The sequence below is a fragment of the Rissa tridactyla genome, chromosome 9 (genome assembly GCF_028500815.1).
Source record: "Rissa tridactyla isolate bRisTri1 chromosome 9, bRisTri1.patW.cur.20221130, whole genome shotgun sequence".
Lineage (NCBI taxonomy): Eukaryota > Metazoa > Chordata > Aves > Charadriiformes > Laridae > Rissa > Rissa tridactyla.
Window position 1 is genome coordinate 15,563,044 of NC_071474.1, and position 12,963 is coordinate 15,576,006.

Consider the following 12,963-nt stretch of genomic DNA (forward strand, 5'->3'; position numbering starts at 1 on the left):
ACCAAACGGTTTTCGTCAAATACTTCAAAAAGCAGTCTGTGTTTCTGAGGATTAACCTAGGAAAAAGAAATACATTAATAGTTAAAATACATGCAGAATTCCAGCATTTGCCTTCAGCAAAAACTCTGTGTTCATGCAGGAGGAAAGAAATACATAAGACCTAAATTAAACAGCAAATCTGCACCTTGCTACCATTTCACTATGCAACACGTTTCTATCAGAACTAATGAGCCAAGACTGGTGCTATCCCAAACCGTTTTCAAATCCGTGTTCATGTTTTTAAACGTTCATGGAATAGGGAAGATAACATCAAGACTGAAAATTTAACTCTGGCACAAATAAAAATGTTAACAAATATATTTCTAAGGAAAGCAGTTTGTTAGGTTTTTTGAACATTAATTAGAGATGTATTTCTGATTTTAAGCTGAATTAGTGAGAAAACATTTTTACTAATGTGTTCATATCCAACATAGGCAGTAAGGCTGTAAAAAACACTTACTCTAAATAGGAGTTCTTCATTCCACTTTGGATTTAAGGACTATATGGGGGAAAAGGGAGAGGGGAAAAAAAAAAAAAGAAGATAGCATTGGTTACAGTAGCAATTCTACATTGGTATCTTTTTTAATGTTTTACATCTATTTTATCCCATGTAATAATCCACTTAAAGTACAAAAGTTAACTTTGCTATTGCAGTTAAAAATCATAGGAGTCTTATACTGTTTAACACAGTGCAGAATGGAGACAATTTATGCAAGCATTCTCAGATTTTGGCTAACGCCATGGATACAGAGAAGGGCCCATTATACAGTCCAAATCAGTTAGTTTATGGTATGTCTTCAGTGATAATCACTGCCTTCTCAAGTCACTATCCAAATTGCTTACACACAAACATATGTTAATCCTGAAATTATGAACTCTTAGCAAATGCCAAATCTCTCAACAATGTAACCTAGACAGGCCATTCACAGTGGAGCCAAACACAATATAGCCTGCTCAACTAAACACATCTTTCAATTATGGCCATTTTTAAAAATATTAGAGATACTTTGAACTCTCACCATAGCTAAACAATTATCAACATGAAGGGAAAATGCATGAGCAATTTCATAACATAGATCACAGCCACTACCTGAGAACAATGATTTGGAAGATCTCTCACCTATACAGTTTTTCATTTTTAGTTGATCTAACATAACTTACCAGTCTAACACTGACTTTTACCCACAGATGAAATGAGCAGTATCATGATTTAGGTGAACTGTGCAATTTGATGTTGAAACACAACAAATTACGTTTGTGTTTCAAACACAAAAAAGATAAAAGTTATGCAGCAAGAAAGAGAAAAATCTTATATCATTAAAGATCTCAGAAAATTAGAATACTACAGTATTTCTATGAATGATGTAGTTTTGAATCAATACCTTCTATTCCTTAGTGTTTCTCTGCCTTTCACTAAAATTATTGAAGGGAAAACACCAAAATAATGCCATGAACAGAAAAACAGAGTGGGTCATGGAACATTCCTTTCCCCATGTCCGTTCACTCAAGTGACATATTAATTCTCATATTTCCTGTAGTATTAACTTTTCCTCTAGTCTGAGCAAAAAAACCAAAACCATCACACCCACAAAGATAAGAAGGCTAACCTTTTTAATTGTTTTTGTCTGAACACTGGTAAGGACTCCATTCACTGGATCATACACTGTCACTTTCACATATGGGTCACTGGGAGGGGTAAAGAAAAAGATAAGCACGCTACTATATATCCTTTTTTGTCAGCATTATTAGCAGTTGAGTTTTAAAAGACTTACATTAATAGAAGTTATGAAACTAGGAGTTACAATTACTTTATGAACACCACACACATTCATACTTAATCATTTTCTAAATAGTTTCAGAGATAAAACTAAGCTGAACATTGTTATTGATTATGACCATACTAGCCATGCCATTTTATATTCTATGTATCACTACAATTTGGTTCTCTCTCCCCTTCACAGTTCTTATTTCATGAGAACAGATTTAATAAATCCTCATGCATTTCATCAAGATGCACACGAAAAAAATCACCTGTGACTGAAAAAGCTTGGTTGAATCTCTTGTTTTTAACAGTTTAAAACACCTGGAAATGGAGGTACTTCCTTGAGCATGCAACATATTCTATCAGTTTCAGAGAGTTTGAGTTTAACCTGAATTTTTCTGTAAATGAAGGTGTCCTAATAAGGTTGCTTAAAATGGCCTACTGCCTCAGATATTTTTTTTTTTCCTTTCCTGTGGTACAATAAATACCAGATTGTATGAATATCTACTTTTCATGAACAGAGTTCATGTTGAGCATTCAATTGCTCAAACAGACTAGTAAAAAAAGTGACCAAGACTGTCTGCCATACAGCAAAAGAGCATACCGTTTTCACATATTTAAGTTATGATGAGAAAAGCTGCCCTATTTTTGTTGAAAGTAAAAAGAACTGCACATGAAAAAAAAAAAAAAAGAAGAGAGACTGTCTGTCTTTAGGGAAAATATGAATATCACAAGAGAGATTTTTCTAAAGCTAAACTGACATCACACTTAACAATTTTGCTAGTGCTAAAATAACAGCATTCCTGTAAATACGCCAAAGCAGCTGACAGCAGAACTAGTACTAAAACCATCAGTACTTTTCTAGACCCTCATACAGAGGGCCAGTACAAACTACATGCTGCCACTTGCCAATTCTACAAGATCCTACAAAGCGTTTCAATTACAAAGCCTGATCTTTCCTGTGGTAAATGTTAAGCCACTTTATTTCTTCCCTTATTCAGATTGTTAACTTTTACATCTGTACATACCCAGAGCCTGCAGCCACTGGCATGGGTTTACCACATCTATAGAACTGGTGGATGCCGTTCCTCTGCATATAATTTGAGTTGAAATAGTCTTGTTGCTACCATTGTTTAGTGTTTTGTGTTGTGTTCATTCCAAGTCTTTAAAGCTCAGATGAGACAACTTTGATTATAACTCAGCTATTGTTACTTTAGCTGCAGTCTACCTGAAGTAAAATATATACACGCATCAATCCTCCATGGCAGAACTATTCTACCACACAGAGAATTAAGTCTTCCCACATGTTATTTTGCCAACACAAAAGACCTGTCCACGTGACCCTTGGGCAAGAAAACAGATATCTTCATGTTTATATAGTCTGATCATTTTAACTTTACCAGTTAAAACAGTTCTGATTTTTTTGGAAAGAGACACAGCGGGATTTTCTAAAATCTAAACAGCTGTGGAAAGAAAATAAAGAACAAGCTGTCCCATAATACATTAATGACATATATTCTTACCTGGCTCCTAAGATATCCTTCTTGGCCAGGCCAATTCCAGCTATAACCTTCACCCTGACAATTCGCGCATTCTCCTAAAATATAAAATAACATATCCAAGACACATTCAGATTTATTTTTCAGCTCTATTTTTAATTTATAAAGCTCAAAGCAATTATTGGCATAATTTTGAATTCACATTGAAAACCATAGACTAGGTAACACAAGTTACTTTGATAGAAACAGCCCTAAGTTTCAGTAGCAAATTTATTCTACCTTTACCCCTTTTAAAGTTTTATCACCATCATATCCACATGAGGGTAGACACAGAATCCAAAAAATTGGATAAGTCGACACAGTAGAGTTCGGGGTTTTTGAAATTAATTTTATTTTGTTTCTCTGCATTCTAAAGGAGTGGGATTTTGTTTTGAGCTAGGGTGCTTAATCCCACAGAACCAAGCATACAACGGTTCCTGCCAGCCTTCTTTCCCAAATGACAAATTGTTCTGGCAGTGACCATCACCATTTTCCCAAGCGAGCCTTGCAATACACCTGTATCAGATTGGATGCAGTATGCATGTACTGCATAGCACACACATGAAGATCTTCTTCTAGGGCAATAGTAAGAGCAAGCTGCTATCACCACCATTTGTACAGCCCAGTGACTTGCACTGCTCCCAACTGCGTGCAGGAAGGAGTACGTGGATGCAGATTCTGCGAGCAGCTCCCATGTTTCTCAGCAGGCAATTCTTAGCTGTCTTTTCAACAGAGTAGGCAAGGACCTTTGTGAGAACATGCTCTGAACAGCCTAACAATTTTTGGTGCACATGGGTATGACCTCTTAGGACACAGGGAACAGGGTGCAATTTACATCTCACTAGCCATTCAAGCAAGTTGCATTAAACATTCAGACAAATGCATATGGACCGAGCAAACTTTTACCTAATGGTATCTCAGCATTCATCAGAGGGTGGGAAATAGAGTCTGACCATAAATTTATTTCCTAGAGGCAATAAAAAGGTATCAAATTCATCAGAACAGATTAATAAAGCAGTAAAGAACTCAAAAAAGGCAAGAATACAGGATTCTTGCATCTATTTTTATTTCACAGCACAGGCAGGCCATACTGAAAATACTGGAACTTCTGAAATGATGTGTCAGCAGGGTATGAGATTTTTTTGAAAACCAAAAACTATTTCAGTTACATATTATTCAAATTACAGCTTCACAGGAGTGACATAAGTGATTGCACTCCTCCTGTTAATTAATGTAGATGCGCAAAGTCTTACATGGCTCATCTGATAAGCTACTGAATTCAAGAGGGGGGAAAAAAATTCCAACAGCTGTGACCATGTCAGATGAAGAGGACAAATGAACACTGTTTCCCTGGAAAGCAAAACGCTTTGCAGATGAAGGACTGTTTGTAGGCAACGGCTAGTCAGAGACCCTTGTGAGGAAAGCTGATCCAATCTAAGTGATTGAAGAGTTAAACAGATACCACAGCAATGGGTGAAGCAGCAGATGTTGTCCCTGGAGCCTTCCTGAATTCCACATTTGATTGAAAGTGCTTTCAAAAAGAGACATGTAGGAAGTACTCGAAGTTTGCTTTTTCATTGGTCTTATACATAACCACAGGGCTGACCAACTGGACAGGTTCGTAAAGCTAACAGAGAATTGCATGCTAATACTGAGATGGAGATTACTGGCTAAGAAGGTAAAACTGAAAACAAACCACTAAATAAAGTAAGCAAGTTTCTCCCGCCCTCTATAGTTAGAGGTGATTGCCAGGGGACCAAGATGAACATCTACAATATCCAATTACTGGCAAAACAGTCAATTGGCCAAGACAATTCCAGCCAAATTACAAGTCTATCTTCTACCTTCACCCCAAAGAAAACTGTCTCCTACTAGGAAATCTAATAGTTCAGAAAAGAACCACTAGTAGGTGTCCTAAACTTTCAAAATTCTTAGTCATGATCAGGTTTTAGGCATATAATGTTACCAATATGTTTTGTGACAGCAATAGAACTGATCAGATTTAAATAAAAATAAGTATAAAACTATGTTGGCATCAAATTAAGAAGAGACATTTGTTATATATCACAAATACCCTAAAATATCCACTCTTGTCTTACATTCCAAAATAGCATCCAATTTATCTTCTATCAATCACTTGGCTTCAGTGACATCTAACATCAGTAAGACTACTCAAGCTGAAGAGTCCCACGTGTGCATTTCCACTCTCACCAAGCACTTCTGGACTTCAGTCCGCACACCACTGCCCTCTCCCAACGTGAGAGGGGTCCTCAGACACAGCCCATGGGACCCAACTGACAGAATCCAGCTCGAGAAACAATCTCACCTTTTCCTCAGAAATAGGCCAAGAGCAGACGCTGGTGTAGGATACGTTGCCCTAGAAGACAAATACCTTTCTTGCATCTGTGTTTAGTTGCTTAGATCACGAGCTTTTTTCAGTTATTCAAGCATGAGAAAAGTAAAGACAATTAGAGAACACTTTTGGGTACGGGCATCTCAGAGTCAGGCTTAACAGGGCATCAATGTAGTCCACGTGGGGGAGATCCCAGAAATAGGATCCATACTCCTCAGATTTTAAAGTTGGCTTAATCATGCAATTTGTTTACTTGTATCATAATACAGATCTGAAACTATCTGAATGCTATTTTATAAAAAGATAAGATGCTTTGTACGTGACCTCAGAAAACTAGAAGCTGCAAACCTGATGCTGGTATGCTGTAGGTTGATTTAAACACGCCTTGCTGAGAGAGAGAGTATTATTTTTTTGGGGTTGGTACCAAAATAGAACAGCTACAGGATTCCAGGATTGTTTGAAACTAATTTCATGCAACCAAATATTATGCAATGTAAGCTCCATATGGAGTCAAAGCATCAGATAATTGATTCTGGCATCCACAGGGAACAGGTTCAAAACCAAAATTTCATGGTTTCAAAGGCAATTTCGAAGCTTTTCTTCTTCATTCACCTTGCTCAGGAGATCCTCATTTGCCCCCTTCATTGCCACACACACAAGAAATGATGGATCAGTAACTGCTTCTGTAGATCCACAGGCAACTGCAGCCTAAGAGTGTTTTTGTGGTCTGAGACACACACAGGCTACAGCCTGTACCTCTTCTGTATTGACTGTAGCCACTCTCAAGCTCTCCTTGCTACTCTTTTCCACCACTGCAGTGCTTCCAGTGGTTCTGGTGGCCCAGTAAGGGATAGGCACCTAGTCAGTAACCAGGAACACACCAGCTACACCTAGCAGCACTGCAGCTTGTCTAGGAAACTTCTCTCAGACCAATTTATCTCCCTAAGAGTCTCTTCCTGGCCATAAATGCCTACCCACGCTTTTGCAGTCCTGACATTAACTTGAAGGGGTCAGTCTGAATTTATTCTGTCTGTACATCTGAAGAGATAGAGCATTCATTGCTGCTTTGAATGCACAAGGAGTCTTACAAGTTCAACGCCCTAGCACCCAGCTGCTCTGTAACACAGACATGCACTTCTGAGAGACATGCACACATGACAGCACATCAAAGGCAGCAGCTCTGGGCACAGAGTTGTACAAGGAGTGTTTATATAGATGGAGCAAGGATGTAAAACATAAAATGGCAGTATCTGCTGGACTACTAGACAGCTTTTTTTGAGGAAGCCCAATATAAAAATGTCTGAGTAGTCATAACAGAGAGCACACTTTGTAGTAAACAATTGCTCTAGGCGATAACATCCTGTTATTCTTTTGTTCCAGCTAGATAGGTCAAGAATCAACTACCACTAAATCAAGCCAAGAAAAGAGTATCAAAGGATATTACAATGATAGAACAGTACAGCAGCATCACCTTTTAAGATGCTGGTAATATCAAGAATTATATACTAAGGCTTTCTTAAGCTTCATACCATGTCTGCATATAGTGCACAGATAAAAGAGGTACAGAAAATTCAGATTTGGATATGTGCAGATAAGACAGGCTGAAATAAACACACCAACAGTTTGTAAGTTCAAAACTGAAACCAGCAAATAGCCCAGACCAGTGAAAGAGCACAAAAAGGAAGTGATGTTCAGTGAGCTGAACATGTTCTAAATTCCATGAAGAGCAATCCTTCCCATCCCATACGCTGAGGTCCAGAAAGTCAGTGGCGGGGGGAAGATATTATCAACTACTATAGAGCGTTCTGCAATGCACATCTACACAGACTCCTGACCTCATTAAGGAACAGCTATAAACAGCAAGAAAAGTCAGGACACTTGCATGGGTAGAAGTGCACTAAAGCCAAATCCCCATTAAAGAATAAATACTAGCGTAAAAGATACACACCACGAATTTATAGTTTCTTTTATAGCATGCTTCTTAAATCTGTGAGACACCTTACTCAAGGTATCCAGCTTTACCCTACTAGTGGTTTGTATTTCAAGCACAAATCGTTGATCAAAAACAGACATCATCATTTAGAAGGCTCTGAAACCTAGGAGAAGCTCAGAAACAATGCCGAAGGATTACTTACAGCTAAATTGACCACATATTCCAGTTCAACAGATAGATAGCCTCCTGCATCTGCCAATTTTAGTATAGAAACACAGCAGTGTTAAAAAACACGTATCTTAGCAAGTTTCCTAGTCTGTATCTCCCATCCAAGACCACTTATTTCAAATTGCATTAAAAGTTTGGTTTGGGTTTGTTTTTTTTTTTTGCCTGGATATCATTAGTGACCATGAAAGTTATGTTTGAGTGTTTCACAACAAAAACATATTCCTTAATGGCATTTACTGGAGCAATACGCAGTCTTTGCATCTCAAGGAAACCTCTCAAGAGTCCAAATAATTAAGGATTTGGTTCTTCCATTACCTACACTGAGGTTAGCACAGAAATTTTTCCCTTAAGCGGTCCAGAAAACATTGACATTCTTTACCTGTCTAACATTAAAAACAACATTTAAGAACAAACTTTCCTCATATATTATAGAAGAAGAGGTACTAAGAATTTTAAATAAAATTCTTTAGATCTTAAACAAAAACCTCCAACACATAATTACAAGATCAGGCTAGCTATGAGCACTTATCTATGCTATATTCAGCTTGGGCGATTCCAGCAGGAGATAGATACGAAGTTGACAGTATGATGAATCTACCCAATTAAGTAATTGTTAAAACTTACCATCTCATTTGAAAGAAAGCATTTCCCACAGAATGGTGAGCCTTAGCTGAAGGAAAGTAGTTCCTGCAATATTCAGACCTTGCAAGTGAAGCAGACATATATGTTAGGTGACCTCTAAACGATAGTAAGTTTTGTTAGCATCACCAGTTCATTTCACCAGGAGGCAGAAAGTGGAAGGAGACTTTCGCATCTTGACCATTCCTTCACAGCCCAGAGGGCACCCTCTTCCCCCTCTATGGCAACCAACAGAGCTGAAACATTTTGTTTTGGAAGAACTTCTTTCAAAGCAAGCAAAGGAAGTTTTAGATTCAGGAAGATTCCTATTATAGAGCTACATTAATCAATCTTATAAACATAATGAAAGTCATTAACTTCCACCTGAATGTTTACAGTTCAGTCCTACTAACTCACTAAAAGAACTTAAACATTAATTGTACTATAGCAGTGTTTTGTATTCATAAATAAGGAAGTCTCATCCTTCAAGAAATGCTGGCTGTTGCTACAGATCGTATTTAACACCTCTGTTCAATTGCAAATTGATTCAAGATGACAAGAATTTTACTTTAAAAAAAAAATGAAACAAAACAAACAAAAAACAACTCTCAAACCGAAAAAAAACCCAGCCAAACCACTCTTCAACACCATATCCACAACAGTCACAGTCAGAGTTTGTTTGTTCAGTGTCAATGAAAGGCTTTAAAGAAAACAAAACAAATTCAGGTACATAAGATAGCTTCTGGAAACCATCAGATTTACACAAATTATATTGCTGTTCAAACAAACAAAAAAGACCAAGCAAACAAACCCAAAACAAAAAACCTCCCAAACCCCCAAATAAGCAAGTATCACCATTTCTACAAGGGCCTGAACTATTCCAGATACACTGGATTCCAGATCATGCCTTGCAATGGGAAAGTCCTTCACAGCCTAGAATAAATTCAGAGCATTTCTGAAGCACAGAGGTACGCATGTCTATTTTTTTTCCTATTTGAGTACCCCATGTAAGGACAGTCTCAGATGGAGCAGACATCTAGCACAGAGGTGCTGGGGAGGCCATAGGGTTTGAATACGAACAGAAGCACTGGGCTGCCTCAAGCTGGGGCACAAACAAGCCAAACAAAAATCACCGTTTTCGTCAGAAGCAATCCAGAGGAAGACTAGTCCATGCCAGTCTCCGAAGTAATGTCTGAAAGACTTCTGGCCATCAGAATCATCTCCAAAATACAGCAATATGAGAAAGGTTGGGGGTAAGGTGTGCAAAAATAGAGAAGATAACCCATGTACACAAGACATTCAGTTCACCAGCAGCAACCTAAATAACCACAAACAACCTGCTCCAGTAGTATATCCTAAAGGAATATAAAAATATATCTAAACTTTGCAGAATGAAATACCATATGCTTACGAGAAATCTTATGTGACATGCAGAAAACAACAACATTTGTTCTACACAGGACAGCTCTGAAGTGACTGAGAAACCTGAAATGGCAAATCACAGAATTTTTCAGAGTTGGACGGGACGTCTAGAGATCATCTGGTCCAACTCCTCTGCTAAAGCAGGATTGCCTAGAGCACATTACTCAGGACTGCATCCAGGCGGGTCTTGAAAGTCTCCAGAGAAGGGGACTCCACAACCTCCCTGGGCAGCCTGTTCCAGTGCTCTGTCACCCTCACCATAAAGAAGTTTTTTCTCATATTTGTTTGGAACTTCCTATGTTCCAGCTTGTGCCCATTACCCCTCGTCCTGTTACTGGGAACCACTGAAAAGAGTCTGGCTCCACCTGCCTTAAGTCCACCCTTTAGATACTTGTAAACGTTCATAAGGTCTCTCCTCAGCCTTCCCTTCTCCAGGCTAGAGAGTCCCAGCTCTTTCAGCCTTTCCTCATAAGGGAGGTGCTCCAGTCCCATAATCATCTTGGTTGCCCTACGCTGGACTCTCTCCAGCAGTTCCCTGTCTCTCTTGAACTGGGGAGCCCAGAGCTGGACACAGTATTCCAGTTGTGGCCTCACCAGTGCAGAGTAGAGGGGGAGAATGACCTCCCTTGACCTGCTGGCCACAGTCTTCCCTATGCAGCCCAGAATTCTGTTGGCCTTTTTGGCAACAAGGGCACATTGCTGACTCATGGATAATTTACTGTCTACCAAGACCCCCAGAGCCTTTTCTTCAGAGCTGCTTTCCAGCAGGTCCACCCCTAACCTATACTGGCGCCTGACATTCTTCCTCCCCAGGTGCAGGACCCTACACTTGTCCTTGTTGAACCTCATTAGGTTCTGCTCTGCCCAGCTCTCCAGCCTGTCCAGGTCACGCTGGATGGCAGCATGGCCCTCGGGGGTGTCAGCCACCCCAACCAGTTTGGTATCATCAGCAAACTTGCTGAGGATACACTCTGTCCCCTCGTCCAGGTCATTGATGAATACGTTAAACAGTATTGACCCCTGGGGGACACCACTGGTTACAGGCCTCCAACTCGACCCTGCTCCATTAATCACAACCCTCTGTGTCCTGTCACACAGCCAGCTCTCAATCCACCTCACTGTCTGCTCGTCCAGTCCGCACTTCCTCAGTTTCCTAAGGAGGATGTTATGAGAGAGAGTGTCAAAAGCCTTGCTGAAGTCAAGGTAGATGACATCTGCTGCTCTGCCCTCATCTAGACAACCAGTTATAACATCACAGAAGGCTATGAGATTGGTCAAGCATGATTTACCCTTGGTAAATCCATGTTGACCGCTTCCAATAACCTCCTGCTCTTGAACATGCTTGGATATGACATCCAGAACAAGTCGCTCCATTACCTTCCCAGAGACAGAGGTGAGACTAACCGGTCTGTAGTTCCCTGGGTCCTCCTTCTTGCCCTTTTTGAAGACTGGAGTGATATTGGCCTTCCTCCAGTCCTCAGGCACCTGTCCTGTCCTCCATGACCTTTCAAAGATGATGGAGAGTGTCCAAGCAATAACATCTGCCAGTCCTCTCAGCACTCACGGGTGCATCTCATCAGGGCCCATGGACTTATGGATGTCCAGACTGGCCAAGTGGTCTCTAACCTGATCTTCCTCTACTGGGGAATACTCCTCCTCTCTCCAGATCTTCCCCCTTGCCTCTGCCTTTCCCCTTGCATGCAAGTGGGAAGTGTATTTTTGCCTGTGAGAAGTTCCCACTACCTACTCTGATCCCTGAAACAGATCAAACGTAATAGACACAGCAGATTAAAAAAGCTAGCTAACTTAGGTTATTTAGGCAATATAAAAAGGGCTAAGCAAAATAAGAAAGTCCTTAATTCAGGCTGGGAGTGTAAGAACTCTGACATACACAATTTTTTAAATTAAATTGGATATGAAATACAAGTATATAAACAAGCAGTGTCATTTTACTAGATGCCATTTCAAAGCCCTATAGTGCAAGCAGGTATTTTGATAGAAAACAGAAATAAATACATTGCCATTCTAGACAGTTCTTTAACAATTATATTTTTAACCCAACAAACCACTGAAAAATGTAATTTCTTCTGTAACTGAATAAATAACAGAGCATTAGCTGAAATATCAATGAATCTTCCTTCAGTCTTTGAAAGACCATTCCACAATTCCTGTTAGAAAATTCTGTATTTAGAATTGCAGTTAACTGTCACAAAATCACAGTAACTGGAAGTGAATAGCTCAGTGTCAGAAAACACCCGATCCAAGAGTTTAATCTACAGAAATCCACGTCTTAGCAACCTGAAAGCTTTGTATTAGAAAGTCCCTCAGCCAAAACCCCTGTAGCTATGGACACCCCACCTCAACAAGCACATTTAAGTGCACCAGCAAAGTTACCACTCCTATGACAAAGAAAAGCAGCAGCGGTTGTATCAGTTTGCTCCTGCAGATCTGAACCAACACTTGAAACTATATTCCAAGGCAGATATATCCCAAGTATGCGACAACAGGCACGGTTACTCACTTCACAGGTCAAGACAAAGTCTGCAGCAGTTAATGCTCCCAACTGATTTTTTTTTTAGCAGCCTGAGGCAAAGAGCACTGTGTGAAAAAGTCTGACCTGGAAGTGGGAAGTATACTTTAAGGTATTTCTTTTCTCTTTTAAAAAGTTAATGAGAGGATTAGAAGTAATTTTTACAAATACTATTAGAGCTATTTATTTTTCTACCTTGAGACTGGCTGTAGCAAGAGGTATAACCTGTTCATTTGCCTTTTTTCTATATACTATCCTGCAATGTAAAATATTTCACAATAAAAACATTCACAGCATTCCATTTTAGTCTAATATTGTTCCTAGATTATATTCATTTTAGCCTATTATTGCACATTCATCCTATCAGAACTTTTGATAGGATCACAAACTATTTCTTTCTCAGCAACAGACACCTTACTAAGTAAACAAAATTGGTATTGCTCACAAATTACTATTTCGTATTTTCTCCTGTCTTCATTTTTCAGCGTGTGACCCCAGAGCTCATTTTTCACACACTGCTAACATCCTGCTCTGAATACA

At 39.3% G+C, this 12,963-nt stretch overlaps 1 protein-coding gene across 1 annotated transcript in view; it reads right to left on the reverse strand.

Moving 5' to 3' along the window:
* The window catches only part of NEDD4 (NEDD4 E3 ubiquitin protein ligase), a 50,687-nt gene extending 44,999 nt beyond the window's left edge, over window positions 1-5,688 (reverse strand). The window contains exons 1-5 of the mRNA XM_054214281.1: window positions 5,666-5,688; window positions 3,325-3,398; window positions 1,647-1,725; window positions 500-538; window positions 3-56 (exon numbers count right to left, since the gene is read on the reverse strand). The gene's annotated coding sequence lies outside the window, so the exon portion shown is untranslated. The remainder of the gene's footprint in view (window positions 1-2; window positions 57-499; window positions 539-1,646; window positions 1,726-3,324; window positions 3,399-5,665) is intronic.
* Between the last annotated feature and the right edge of the window lie 7,275 nt (window positions 5,689-12,963).